The sequence below is a fragment of the Cucurbita maxima genome, unplaced genomic scaffold (genome assembly GCF_002738345.1).
Source record: "Cucurbita maxima cultivar Rimu unplaced genomic scaffold, Cmax_1.0 Cma_Scf00029, whole genome shotgun sequence".
In the NCBI taxonomy this organism is placed as follows: domain Eukaryota; kingdom Viridiplantae; phylum Streptophyta; class Magnoliopsida; order Cucurbitales; family Cucurbitaceae; genus Cucurbita; species Cucurbita maxima.
In genome coordinates this window covers 773,148-783,855 of record NW_019272045.1, presented here as the reverse complement: position 1 = coordinate 783,855, position 10,708 = coordinate 773,148, and the positions used below count along the sequence as shown (strand labels likewise).

The 10,708-nt window shown below is 38.8% G+C and overlaps 26 non-coding genes across 26 annotated transcripts; all 26 read right to left on the bottom strand.

Moving 5' to 3' along the window:
• Positions 1-42: 42 nt before the first annotated feature.
• On the bottom strand, positions 43-114 carry TRNAC-GCA. The gene has a single exon. It is a non-coding gene; the product is annotated as a tRNA-Cys (tRNA).
• Positions 115-490: 376 nt separating this feature from the next.
• Positions 491-562, bottom strand: TRNAC-GCA. Its single transcript has one exon. It is a non-coding gene; the product is annotated as a tRNA-Cys (tRNA).
• A 230-nt stretch (positions 563-792) lies between these two features.
• Positions 793-864, bottom strand: TRNAC-GCA. Its single transcript has one exon. It is a non-coding gene; the product is annotated as a tRNA-Cys (tRNA).
• An 86-nt stretch (positions 865-950) lies between these two features.
• TRNAC-GCA lies at positions 951-1,022 on the bottom strand. The gene has a single exon. It is a non-coding gene; the product is annotated as a tRNA-Cys (tRNA).
• A 247-nt stretch (positions 1,023-1,269) lies between these two features.
• TRNAC-GCA lies at positions 1,270-1,341 on the bottom strand. Its single transcript has one exon. It is a non-coding gene; the product is annotated as a tRNA-Cys (tRNA).
• An 86-nt stretch (positions 1,342-1,427) lies between these two features.
• On the bottom strand, positions 1,428-1,499 carry TRNAC-GCA. Its single transcript has one exon. It is a non-coding gene; the product is annotated as a tRNA-Cys (tRNA).
• An 87-nt stretch (positions 1,500-1,586) lies between these two features.
• On the bottom strand, positions 1,587-1,658 carry TRNAC-GCA. Its single transcript has one exon. It is a non-coding gene; the product is annotated as a tRNA-Cys (tRNA).
• Positions 1,659-1,904: 246 nt separating this feature from the next.
• Positions 1,905-1,976, bottom strand: TRNAC-GCA. The gene has a single exon. It is a non-coding gene; the product is annotated as a tRNA-Cys (tRNA).
• Positions 1,977-2,206: 230 nt separating this feature from the next.
• TRNAC-GCA lies at positions 2,207-2,278 on the bottom strand. Its single transcript has one exon. It is a non-coding gene; the product is annotated as a tRNA-Cys (tRNA).
• Positions 2,279-2,525: 247 nt separating this feature from the next.
• On the bottom strand, positions 2,526-2,597 carry TRNAC-GCA. The gene has a single exon. It is a non-coding gene; the product is annotated as a tRNA-Cys (tRNA).
• A 246-nt stretch (positions 2,598-2,843) lies between these two features.
• TRNAC-GCA lies at positions 2,844-2,915 on the bottom strand. The gene has a single exon. It is a non-coding gene; the product is annotated as a tRNA-Cys (tRNA).
• A 247-nt stretch (positions 2,916-3,162) lies between these two features.
• TRNAC-GCA lies at positions 3,163-3,234 on the bottom strand. Its single transcript has one exon. It is a non-coding gene; the product is annotated as a tRNA-Cys (tRNA).
• Positions 3,235-3,480: 246 nt separating this feature from the next.
• On the bottom strand, positions 3,481-3,552 carry TRNAC-GCA. The gene has a single exon. It is a non-coding gene; the product is annotated as a tRNA-Cys (tRNA).
• Positions 3,553-3,798: 246 nt separating this feature from the next.
• TRNAC-GCA lies at positions 3,799-3,870 on the bottom strand. The gene has a single exon. It is a non-coding gene; the product is annotated as a tRNA-Cys (tRNA).
• A 246-nt stretch (positions 3,871-4,116) lies between these two features.
• Positions 4,117-4,188, bottom strand: TRNAC-GCA. The gene has a single exon. It is a non-coding gene; the product is annotated as a tRNA-Cys (tRNA).
• A 246-nt stretch (positions 4,189-4,434) lies between these two features.
• On the bottom strand, positions 4,435-4,506 carry TRNAC-GCA. The gene has a single exon. It is a non-coding gene; the product is annotated as a tRNA-Cys (tRNA).
• A 246-nt stretch (positions 4,507-4,752) lies between these two features.
• Positions 4,753-4,824, bottom strand: TRNAC-GCA. Its single transcript has one exon. It is a non-coding gene; the product is annotated as a tRNA-Cys (tRNA).
• Positions 4,825-4,911: 87 nt separating this feature from the next.
• TRNAC-GCA lies at positions 4,912-4,983 on the bottom strand. Its single transcript has one exon. It is a non-coding gene; the product is annotated as a tRNA-Cys (tRNA).
• A 247-nt stretch (positions 4,984-5,230) lies between these two features.
• Positions 5,231-5,302, bottom strand: TRNAC-GCA. Its single transcript has one exon. It is a non-coding gene; the product is annotated as a tRNA-Cys (tRNA).
• An 86-nt stretch (positions 5,303-5,388) lies between these two features.
• On the bottom strand, positions 5,389-5,460 carry TRNAC-GCA. Its single transcript has one exon. It is a non-coding gene; the product is annotated as a tRNA-Cys (tRNA).
• A 246-nt stretch (positions 5,461-5,706) lies between these two features.
• TRNAC-GCA lies at positions 5,707-5,778 on the bottom strand. The gene has a single exon. It is a non-coding gene; the product is annotated as a tRNA-Cys (tRNA).
• An 86-nt stretch (positions 5,779-5,864) lies between these two features.
• Positions 5,865-5,936, bottom strand: TRNAC-GCA. Its single transcript has one exon. It is a non-coding gene; the product is annotated as a tRNA-Cys (tRNA).
• A 232-nt stretch (positions 5,937-6,168) lies between these two features.
• TRNAC-GCA lies at positions 6,169-6,240 on the bottom strand. Its single transcript has one exon. It is a non-coding gene; the product is annotated as a tRNA-Cys (tRNA).
• An 86-nt stretch (positions 6,241-6,326) lies between these two features.
• Positions 6,327-6,398, bottom strand: TRNAC-GCA. Its single transcript has one exon. It is a non-coding gene; the product is annotated as a tRNA-Cys (tRNA).
• A 247-nt stretch (positions 6,399-6,645) lies between these two features.
• Positions 6,646-6,717, bottom strand: TRNAC-GCA. Its single transcript has one exon. It is a non-coding gene; the product is annotated as a tRNA-Cys (tRNA).
• An 86-nt stretch (positions 6,718-6,803) lies between these two features.
• Positions 6,804-6,876, bottom strand: TRNAC-GCA. The gene has a single exon. It is a non-coding gene; the product is annotated as a tRNA-Cys (tRNA).
• Positions 6,877-10,708: the final 3,832 nt, after the last annotated feature.

Below are 10,708 nucleotides of genomic sequence, written 5' to 3'. Positions count from 1 at the left end.
AGGTTCAAACTGGTGACCTCAAGAAAGGGAGTGGAAAAGAAAAGGGCCCAACCAGGTTCGAACTAGTGACCTCTTGATCTGCAGTCAAATGCTCTACAACTGAGCTATGGACCCTCAATTTCTAAAAAAATTCATTGGGCTTTCAGGTTGGAAAGCAAAACATTATGGTCGATCAAGAAGGGGGTGGAAAAGAAAAGGGCCCAACCAGGTTCGAAAGTGTGACCTCTTAATATGCAATCAAATACTCTACCACTAAGCTATGAACCCTCAATTTCTATAAAAATTCATTGGGCTTTCTGTCGAGGTTAGAAAGAAAAACATTATGGTCGATCAAGAAACGGGGTGGAAAAGAAAAGGGCCCAACCAGGTTCAAACTGGTAATGATCTGTAGTCAAATGCTCTACAAGTGAGCTATGACCCTCAATTTCTAAACAAATTCAGGTTGGAAAGCAAAACATTATGGTCGATCAAGAAGAGGGTGGAAAAGAAAAGGGCCCAACCAGGTTCGAACTAGTGACCTCTTGATCTGCAGTCAAATGCTCTACCACTGAGCTATGAACCCTCAATTTCTATAAAAATTCATTGGGCTTTCTGTCGAGGTTAGAAAGAAAAACATTATGGTCGATCAAGAAACGGGGTGGAAAAAATATGGGCCCAACCAAGTTTGAAAGTGTGACCTCTTGATATGCAATCAAATACTCTACCACTGAGCTATGGACCCTCAATTGCTAAAGGAATTCATTGGGCTTTCTGTCAAGGTTAGAAAGCAAAACATTATGGTCGATCAAGAAAAGGGCCCAACCAGGTTCGAACTGGTGACCTCTTGATCTGCAGTCAAATGCTCTACCACTGAGCTATGGACCCTCAATTTCTAAAAAAATTCATTGGGCTTTCCGTCGAGGTTGGAAAGCAAAACATTATGGTCGATCAAGAAGGGGGTGGAAAAGAAAAGGGCCCAACCAGGTTCGAACTGGTGACCTTTTGATCTGCAGTTAAATGCTCTACCACTGAGCTATGAACCCTCAATTTCTAAAAAATATTCATTGGGCTTTCTGTCGAGGTTAGAAAGAAAAACATTATGGTCGATCAAGAAACGGGGTGGAAAAAAAATGGGCCCAACCAGGTTCGAAAGTGTGACCTCTTGATATGCAATCAAATACTCTACCACTGAGCTATGGACCCTCAATTGCTAAAAGAATTCATTGGGCTTTCTGTCAAGGTCAGAAAGCAAAACATTATGGTCGATCAAGAAACAGGGTGGAAAAGAAAAGGGCCCAATCAGGTTCGAACTGGTGACCTCTTAATCTGCAGTTAAATGCTCTACCACTGAGCTATAAACCCTCAATTTCTAAAAAAATTCATTGGACTTTCCGTCGAGGTTGGAAAGCAAAACATTATGGTCGATCAAGAAGGGGGTGGAAAAGAAAAGGGCCCAACCAGGTTCGAACTGGTGACCTCTTGATCTGCAGTCAAATGCTCTACCACTGAGCTATGAACCCTCAAGTTCTAAAAAAATTCATTGGGCTTTCTGTCGAGGTTAGAAAGAAAAACATTATGGTCGATCAAGAAACAGGGTGGAAAAGAAAAGGGCCCAACCAGGTTCGAACTGGTGACCTCTTGATCTGCAGTCAAATGCTCTACCACTGAGCTATGAACCCTCAAGTTCTAAAAAAATTCATTGGGCTTTCTGTCGAGGTTAGAAAGAAAAACATTATGGTTGATCAAGAAACGGGGTGGAAAAAAAATGGGCCCAACCAGGTTCAAAAGTGTGACCTCTTGATATGCAATCAAATACTCTACCACTGAGCTATGGACCCTCAATTGCTAAAGGAATTCATTGGGCTTTCTGTCAAGGTTAGAAAGCAAAACATTATGGTCGATCAAGAAACAGGGTGGAAAAGAAAAGGGCCCAACCAGGTTCGAACTGGTGACCTCTTGATCTGCAGTCAAATGCTCTACCACTGAGCTATGAACCCTCAAGTTCTAAAAAAATTCGTTGGGCTTTCTGTCGAGGTTAGAAAGAAAAACATTATGGTTGATCAAGAAACGGGGTGGAAAAAAAATGGACCCAACCAGGTTCAAAAGTGTGACCTCTTGATATGCAATCAAATACTCTACCACTGAGCTATGGACCCTCAATTGCTAAAGGAATTCATTGGGCTTTCTGTCAAGGTTAGAAAGAAAAACATTATGGTCGATCAAGAAAAGGGCCCAACCAGGTTCGAACTGGTGACCTCTTGATCTGCAGTCAAATGCTCTACCACTGTGCTATGAACCCTCAATTTCTAAAAAAATTCATTGGGCTTTCTGTCGAGGTTAGAAAGAAAAACATTATGGTTGATCAAGAAACGGGGTGGAAAAAAAAATGGGCCCAACTAGGTTCAAAAGTGTGACCTCTTGATATGCAATCAAATACTCTATCACTGAGCTATGGACCCTCAATTGCTAAAGGAATTCATTGGGCTTTCTGTCAAGGTTACAAAGCAAAACATTATGGTCGATCAAGAAACAGGGTGGAAAAGAAAAGGGCCCAACCAGGTTCGAACTGGTGACCTCTTGATCTGCAGTCAAATGCTCTACCACTGAGCTATGAACCCTCAAGTTCTAAAAAAATTCATTGGGCTTTCTGTCGAGGTTAGAAAGAAAAACATTATGGTTGATCAAGAAACGGGGTGGAAAAAAAATGGGCCCAACCAGGTTCAAAAGTGTGACCTCTTGATATGCAATCAAATACTCTACCACTGAGCTATGGACCCTCAATTGCTAAAGGAATTCATTGGGCTTTCTGTCAAGGTTAGAAAGCAAAACATTATGGTCGATCAAGAAACAGGGTGGAAAAGAAAAGGGCCCAACCAGGTTCGAACTGGTGACCTCTTGATCTGCAGTCAAATGCTCTACCACTGAGCTATGAACCCTCAAGTTCTAAAAAAATTCATTGGGCTTTCTGTCGAGGTTAGAAAGAAAAACATTATGGTTGATCAAGAAACGGGGTGGAAAAAAAAATGGGCCCAACCAGGTTCAAAAGTGTGACCTCTTGATATGCAATCAAATACTCTACCACTGAGCTATGGACCCTCAATTGCTAAAGGAATTCATTGGGCTTTCTGTCAAGGTTAGAAAGCAAAACATTATGGTCGATCAAGAAACAGGGTGGAAAAGAAAAGGGCCCAACCAGGTTCGAACTGGTGACCTCTTGATCTGCAGTCAAATGCTCTACCACTGAGCTATGAACCCTCAAGTTCTAAAAAAATTCATTGGGCTTTCTGTCGAGGTTAGAAAGAAAAACATTATGGTTGATCAAGAAACGGGGTGGAAAAAAAATGGGCCCAACCAGGTTCAAAAGTGTGACCTCTTGATATGCAATCAAATACTCTACCACTGAGCTATGGACCCTCAATTGCTAAAGGAATTCATTGGGCTTTCTGTCAAGGTTAGAAAGCAAAACATTATGGTCGATCAAGAAACAGGGTGGAAAAGAAAAGGGCCCAACCAGGTTCGAACTGGTGACCTCTTGATCTGCAGTCAAATGCTCTACCACTGAGCTATGAACCCTCAAGTTCTAAAAAAATTCATTGGGCTTTCTGTCGAGGTTAGAAAGAAAAACATTATGGTTGATCAAGAAACGGGGTGGAAAAAAAATGGGCCCAACCAGGTTCAAAAGTGTGACCTCTTGATATGCAATCAAATACTCTACCACTGAGCTATGGACCCTCAATTGCTAAAGGAATTCATTGGGCTTTCTGTCAAGGTTAGAAAGCAAAACATTATGGTCGATCAAGAAACAGGGTGGAAAAGAAAAGGGCCCAACCAGGTTCGAACTGGTGACCTCTTGATCTGCAGTCAAATGCTCTACCACTGAGCTATGAACCCTCAAGTTCTAAAAAAATTCATTGGGCTTTCTGTCGAGGTTAGAAAGAAAAACATTATGGTTGATCAAGAAACGGGGTGGAAAAAAAATGGGCCCAACCAGGTTCAAAAGTGTGACCTCTTGATATGCAATCAAATACTCTACCACTGAGCTATGGACCCTCAATTGCTAAAGGAATTCATTGGGCTTTCTGTCAAGGTTAGAAAGCAAAACATTATGGTCGATCAAGAAACAGGGTGGAAAAGAAAAGGGCCCAACCAGGTTCGAACTGGTGACCTCTTGATCTGCAGTCAAATGCTCTACCACTGAGCTATGAACCCTCAAGTTCTAAAAAAATTCATTGGGCTTTCTGTCGAGGTTAGAAAGAAAAACATTATGGTTGATCAAGAAACGGGGTGGAAAAAAAATGGGCCCAACCAGGTTCAAAAGTGTGACCTCTTGATATGCAATCAAATACACTATCACTGAGCTATGGACCCTCAATTGCTAAAGGAATTCATTGGGCTTTCTGTCAAGGTTAGAAAGCAAAACATTATGGTCGATCAAGAAACAGGGTGGAAAAGAAAAGGGCCCAACCAGGTTCGAACTGGTGACCTCTTGATCTGCAGTCAAATGCTCTACCACTGAGCTATGAACCCTCAAATTCTAAAAAAATTCATTGGGCTTTCTGTCGAGGTTAGAAAGAAAAACATTATGGTTGATCAAGAAACGGGGTGGAAAAAAAATGGGCCCAACCAGGTTCAAAAGTGTGACCTCTTGATATGCAATCAAATACTCTACCACTGAGCTATGGACCCTCAATTGCTAAAGGAATTCATTGGGCTTTCTGTCAAGGTTAGAAAGCAAAACATTATGGTCGATCAAGAAACAGGGTGGAAAAGAAAAGGGCCCAACCAGGTTCGAACTGGTGACCTCTTGATCTGCAGTCAAATGCTCTACCACTGAGCTATGGACCCTCAATTTCTAAAAAAATTCATTGGGCTTTCCGTCGAGGTTAGAAAGCAAAACATTATGGTCGATCAAGAAACAGGGTGGAAAAGAAAAGGGCCCAACCAGGTTCGAACTGGTGACCTCTTGATCTGCAGTCAAATGCTCTACCACTGTGCTATAAACCCTCAATTTCTAAAAAAATTCATTGGGCTTTCTGTCGAGGTTAGAAAGAAAAACATTATGGTCGATCAAGAAACGGGGTGGAAAAAAAAATGGGCCCAACCAGGTTCAAAAGTGTGACCTCTTGATATGCAATCAAATACTCTACCACTGAGCTATAGACCCTCAATTGCTAAAAGAATTCATTGGGCTTTCTGTCAAGGTTAGAAAGCAAAACATTATGGTCGATCAAGAAACAGGGTGGAAAAGAAAAGGGCCCAACCAGGTTCGAACTGGTGACCTCTTGATCTGCAGTCAAATGCTCTACCACTGAGCTATGGACCCTCAATTTCTAAAAAAATTCATTGGACTTTCCGTCGAGGTTGGAAAGCAAAACATTATGGTCGATCAAGAAGGGGGTGGAAAAGAAAAGGGCCCAACCAGGTTCGAACTGGTGACCTCTTGATCTGCAGTCAAATGCTCTACCACTGAGCTATGAACCCTCAAATTCTAAAAAAATTCATTGGGCTTTCTGTCGAGGTTAGAAAGAAAAACATTATGGTTGATCAAGAAACGGGGTGGAAAAAAAATGGGCCCAACCAGGTTCAAAAGTGTGACCTCTTGATATGCAATCAAATACTCTACCACTGAGCTATGGACCCTCAATTGCTAAAGGAATTCATTGGGCTTTCTGTCAAGGTTAGAAAGCAAAACATTATGGTCGATCAAGAAACAGGGTGGAAAAGAAAAGGGCCCAACCAGGTTCGAACTGGTGACCTCTTGATCTGCAGTCAAATGCTCTACCACTGAGCTATGGACCCTCAATTTCTAAAAAAATTCATTGGGCTTTCCGTCGAGGTTGGAAAGCAAAACATTATGGTTGATCAAGAAGGGGGTGGAAAAGAAAAGGGCCCAACCAGGTTCGAACTGGTGACCTTTTGATCTGCAGTTAAATGCTCTACCACTGAGCTATGAACCCTCAATTTCTAAAAATAATTCATTGGGCTTTCTGTCGAGGTTAGAAAGAAAAACATTATGGTTGATCAAGAAACGGGGTGGAAAAAAAATGGGCCCAACCAGGTTCAAAAGTGTGACCTCTTGATATGCAATCAAATACTCTACCACTGAGCTATGGGACCCTCAATTGCTAAAGGAATTCATTGGGCTTTCTGTCAAGGTTAGAAAGCAAAACATTATGGTCGATCAAGAAAAGGGCCCAACCAGGTTCGAACTGGTGACCTCTTGATCTGCAGTCAAATGCTCTACCACTGAGCTATGGACCCTCAATTTCTAAAAAAATTCATTGGGCTTTCCGTCGAGGTTGGAAAGCAAAACATTATGGTCGATCAAGAAGGGGGTGGAAAAGAAAAGGGCCCAACCAGGTTCGAACTGGTGACCTCTTGATCTGCAGTCAAATGCTCTACCACTGTGCTATAAACCCTCAATTTCTAAAAAAATTCATTGGGCTTTCTGTCGAGGTTAGAAAGAAAAACATTATGGTCGATCAAGAAACGGGGTGGAAAAAAAAATGGGCCCAACCAGGTTCAAAAGTGTGACCTCTTGATATGCAATCAAATACTCTACCACTGAGCTATAGACCCTCAATTGCTAAAAGAATTCATTGGGCTTTCTGTCAAGGTTAGAAAGCAAAACATTATGGTCGATCAAGAAACAGGGTGGAAAAGAAAAGGGCCCAACCAGGTTCAAACTGGTGACCTCTTGATCTGCAGTCAAATGCTCTACCACTGAGCTATGGACCCTCAATTTTTAAACAAATTCATTGGGCTTTCTGTCGAGGTTGGAAAGCAAAACATTATGGTCGATCAAGAAGGGGGTGGAAAAGAAAAGGGCCCAACCAGGGTTCGAACTGGTGATCTCTTGATCTGCAGTCAAATGCTCTACCACTGAGCTATAGACCCTCAATTTCTGTCGAGGTTAGAAAGCAAAACATTATGGTCGATCAAGAAATGGGGTGGAAAAGAAAAGGGCCCAACCAGGTTCAAAAGGGTGACCTCTTGATATGCAGTCAAATACTCTACCACTTATCTATGGACCCTCAATTGCTAAAAAAAATTCATTGGGCTGAAAGGAGGTGGAAAAGAAAAGGGTCCAACCAAGTGACCTCTTAATCTGCCGTCAATTGCTCTACCACTAAGCTATGAACCCTAAATTGCTAATAAAATTCTGGGCTTTCTGCCGAGGTTAGAAAGAAAACCATTATGGTCGATCAAGAAAGGGGGTGGAAAAGAAAAGGGCCCAACCAAGTTCAAACTGGTGACCTCTTGATTTGCAGTCAAATGCTCTACCACTGAGCTATAAGTGATCTAGATTAATTTATTTATCCGTCGTATAAACATTTTTAAATAATTTTTATTAAAATATTAATATTTCTAATTTTTAAAAAAAAAATAAAAATATTAATTAACAAAAAATAGAAACAACTTAAGGGGTGTTTGTGTAATTTACCAAAATGCTCACTATTACTATTTGATGAGTCACAAACCAATAGAGAAAAAGAATGGTAATGAGTTGGCTCACATTTTATTTTGATATTATTTAATTTTATTTAATACTATTTATTTTAAAATTAGAAGTCTTTTCTCACCAAACTGTGAGGCATAAATGGTGACACGTGTACAGAACAGTAAAAAGTTAAAAGTTAATTTGGAAGATAAATAAAGACTTTGATGACTCATCATTCTTATCCTTTAAGTATTAATTATTTATTGAAAAAAAATGTTTTTTTTTTTTAATTTCATCACATTAAGAATAAGAAATGTTCACCACCATTAGCTTTTTATTTATTTATTTGACACAAGAACAATTGGCTTTCTCAATGGGGTAAAATAATAATAATAAAAAGATTCCATTTCAAATAAAAAAAGATTCCATTTCAAATAAAAAAAGATTCCAGGTCGGTCTCTACAACGGTAGTGTTATTCAAACAACATTCAATTTATATAACCTAGTCTAAGTCTAATTACTTTGTTGGCTTAATCACTAATTCCTGCATCGATATTCGGTTCATCCGGTTTGTCGAGATGTAAGTACTGAAACGACGCGCAAAATTCAAACCCGAAAAGGATCAGGGCCGGTGGTGGGCATTTGGTGAGCTTTTTCAATCCTCTCGAATCATAAACGGGAAAAGGCATTAGTTGACCGGCCTTAAGAAAGAAATTCTACATTCTCGATGGTTTCGCGACCAGGTTACCGGAAATGACCAAAGAACAAAAAAAAAAAGCCAAAATTACTTACGGTGTTTTACGATATTATAATTAAAATATTTTTAAGAAATGAAATTATCTAACTCCGATAATTAATCGAACTTAGCTCCAAATATTTTTAATTGGCTATACAATAGTCATACTAACTTAAACGCTCGTAAATACATTAAACATGGCTCTAAAATGGTCCAAAATAGTACAATAGCATCTAAACTTCAATTTTAGACATTTTAAAATTGGACTAGAAGGTAATGTAAAATGGTCCAACGCTTACGGGAGGTTACACTAGAAGGTCGATGTAAAACGTGGATCTTCATCTGACACAATTAATATTGGCACTTCGTGTAGAGTAACAATCTCCCTTATATATAACTGTGCACCATTGTCTACCGTATAGGTTGTCTTCCTAGGTAGGAAGTGAGCTATCTTGGTAACTTTGTTGATGATCACCCATATTACCGTGTATTCTTGTAACGTTCTGGATTAACCTTTGATGAAGTTCATTGCTATATTTTCCTATTTTTATTCGAATGCATTTGAAGGTTGTAACAACCTTGTTGTCCACTGCCTTGATGCCTTCACCTACTAGCATACCACGCATGGTTCACAAATATTCCAATGTATTTTTTATACTACGGCATCAGAAGTTTTGTTTCAAATTATTGGTAAATTTTAGTGCTACTTGAGTGCATAGAGAATGATGAATCGTGCACTTCCGTTCGTATCTCATCCTTCAATTCTTCACTCATTAGCAAACTTCTAACTATAACGAACCCTTGTGTGGAAAACGAGAGAAAAATCATGATAAACGTTGTTTAACTGACATAGGGGCACGCTTTATGTGTGGTAAGAACAATCATACACTAGAAAATTGTTTTAAGTACAATACTTCTGGCTCGAAATGACCCACAACTTCAGATCAGGTAAGTTCCAGCAATTAGACTCAACGAAAGGGTATAGTGTGTGCCTCCATTTGTAGGGTGGTTGAGGACACGAACGTCGTAGTGAAGTAGAATGTCTATTGTTGGTCACTACGTCATTTGTATTGTAAGATTCTACTCAACTCGTTCATTCATTTGATGCATTTGTGAGACAACTTTAGTTAGAACGAGAACCATTTGATGTGGAGAAAGTGAACGACATGTTAAATGTTAGTATCAGATCGTTTATTGAATGTGATACCACTAATAGTTGCAATCAGGGTTCTTTGATATCATTCTCAATACAAATTGGTGGGTCGAGAACCATGTCAACATTGATTACTACTACAAGAAAGTTGTATTCATGCAATGACGAGGGCAAAGCCTTTCAACCAATGTGAGGAACATCAGGTGCGTTGAAGTTATCGTGGCCTTAGTACCACTTGTTAATGGGTTTGTCGATGTTGTGAAAATTAAATACAACTTCTAATAAATTTAATTTCCTCATTTCATGTAACTACACGAAATTTTCTACCTAATTTAAGGTTACTACTATATACATATCATGAACATTGAATGCAGAAATACTTCATTTAACCTTTCATAAAATGTCGAAAAAAATTAATTATTCTTATAATCATGGTAACTTGAATTCTAAAAAAAAATTAATAAGTTTCATTTTAAAAAATAATAATAATTATACATCACTCGAAATAAAATCGAATACGGGACTGATTTTAATCCTTAGCCAAATTTCATAAACAAAAAAAATAGAGGAAAAATATTAACTGATACTAAATTAAATACAGAAATTCAACATATCAGCCAAAAATAACACAAGATTGATACTTAAAAAAATGATAGAAGGAAGAAGATGATATGTATAGAAATATATTAGCCAAGCGTTAGACTTGCCAAGAGGACGATTTTCCTCGGAGTAGTAGCAGTTACCTAAGCATTTCACCTGCATCTTCCTTTGAATTCGGGCCACGGCTCGATCTCGACACAAATTTTCGGTACTGAATTCTCGACAACACGTCGATTACAGCCTCTCATCATTTGCTTTGCTTCGGCTCGATCGAGAGAGAATTTTAGAGAAGTTCAATGAAGAACTTGTAGTAAAAGAATGGTACGTGTAAGGCTTGCCTTTATAAATAAAAATATTAAGAGAAAATTATTTTTTTTTTTAAAGAAATATGTAATTATGTTTAATTAATTGAGTGGGAATCTTAGGTGAACTATCTAATTGGTGGTCTTTTTAAATTTATTTATTTATTTTTTTAAGATTAATTAAAAATTAAAAGTGGTTCATTAAGGGTCCACTAAGGATTTAATTATATATAATTTTTTACATCTTAAACTATAACAAACCCTACCCATAAGCTAAAGTTGGTCGAGGTCGAGGCCATGGTTATGTAAAAGCTTTTCATTTTAAAGATTGTCATGATCAAAGCTAGGAGTTGAGGTCGAGGCTATAACCGTGCCCTATTTATATCAAGTAAAGTTTATGTTTAAACGAGGGTCATTTGATATAAAGATAAGAGGGTTTTCTGTATGTGCAGAGCACAGTACGATGAAAGTTGTAAGAATGGTCGAGGCTGAGCTTA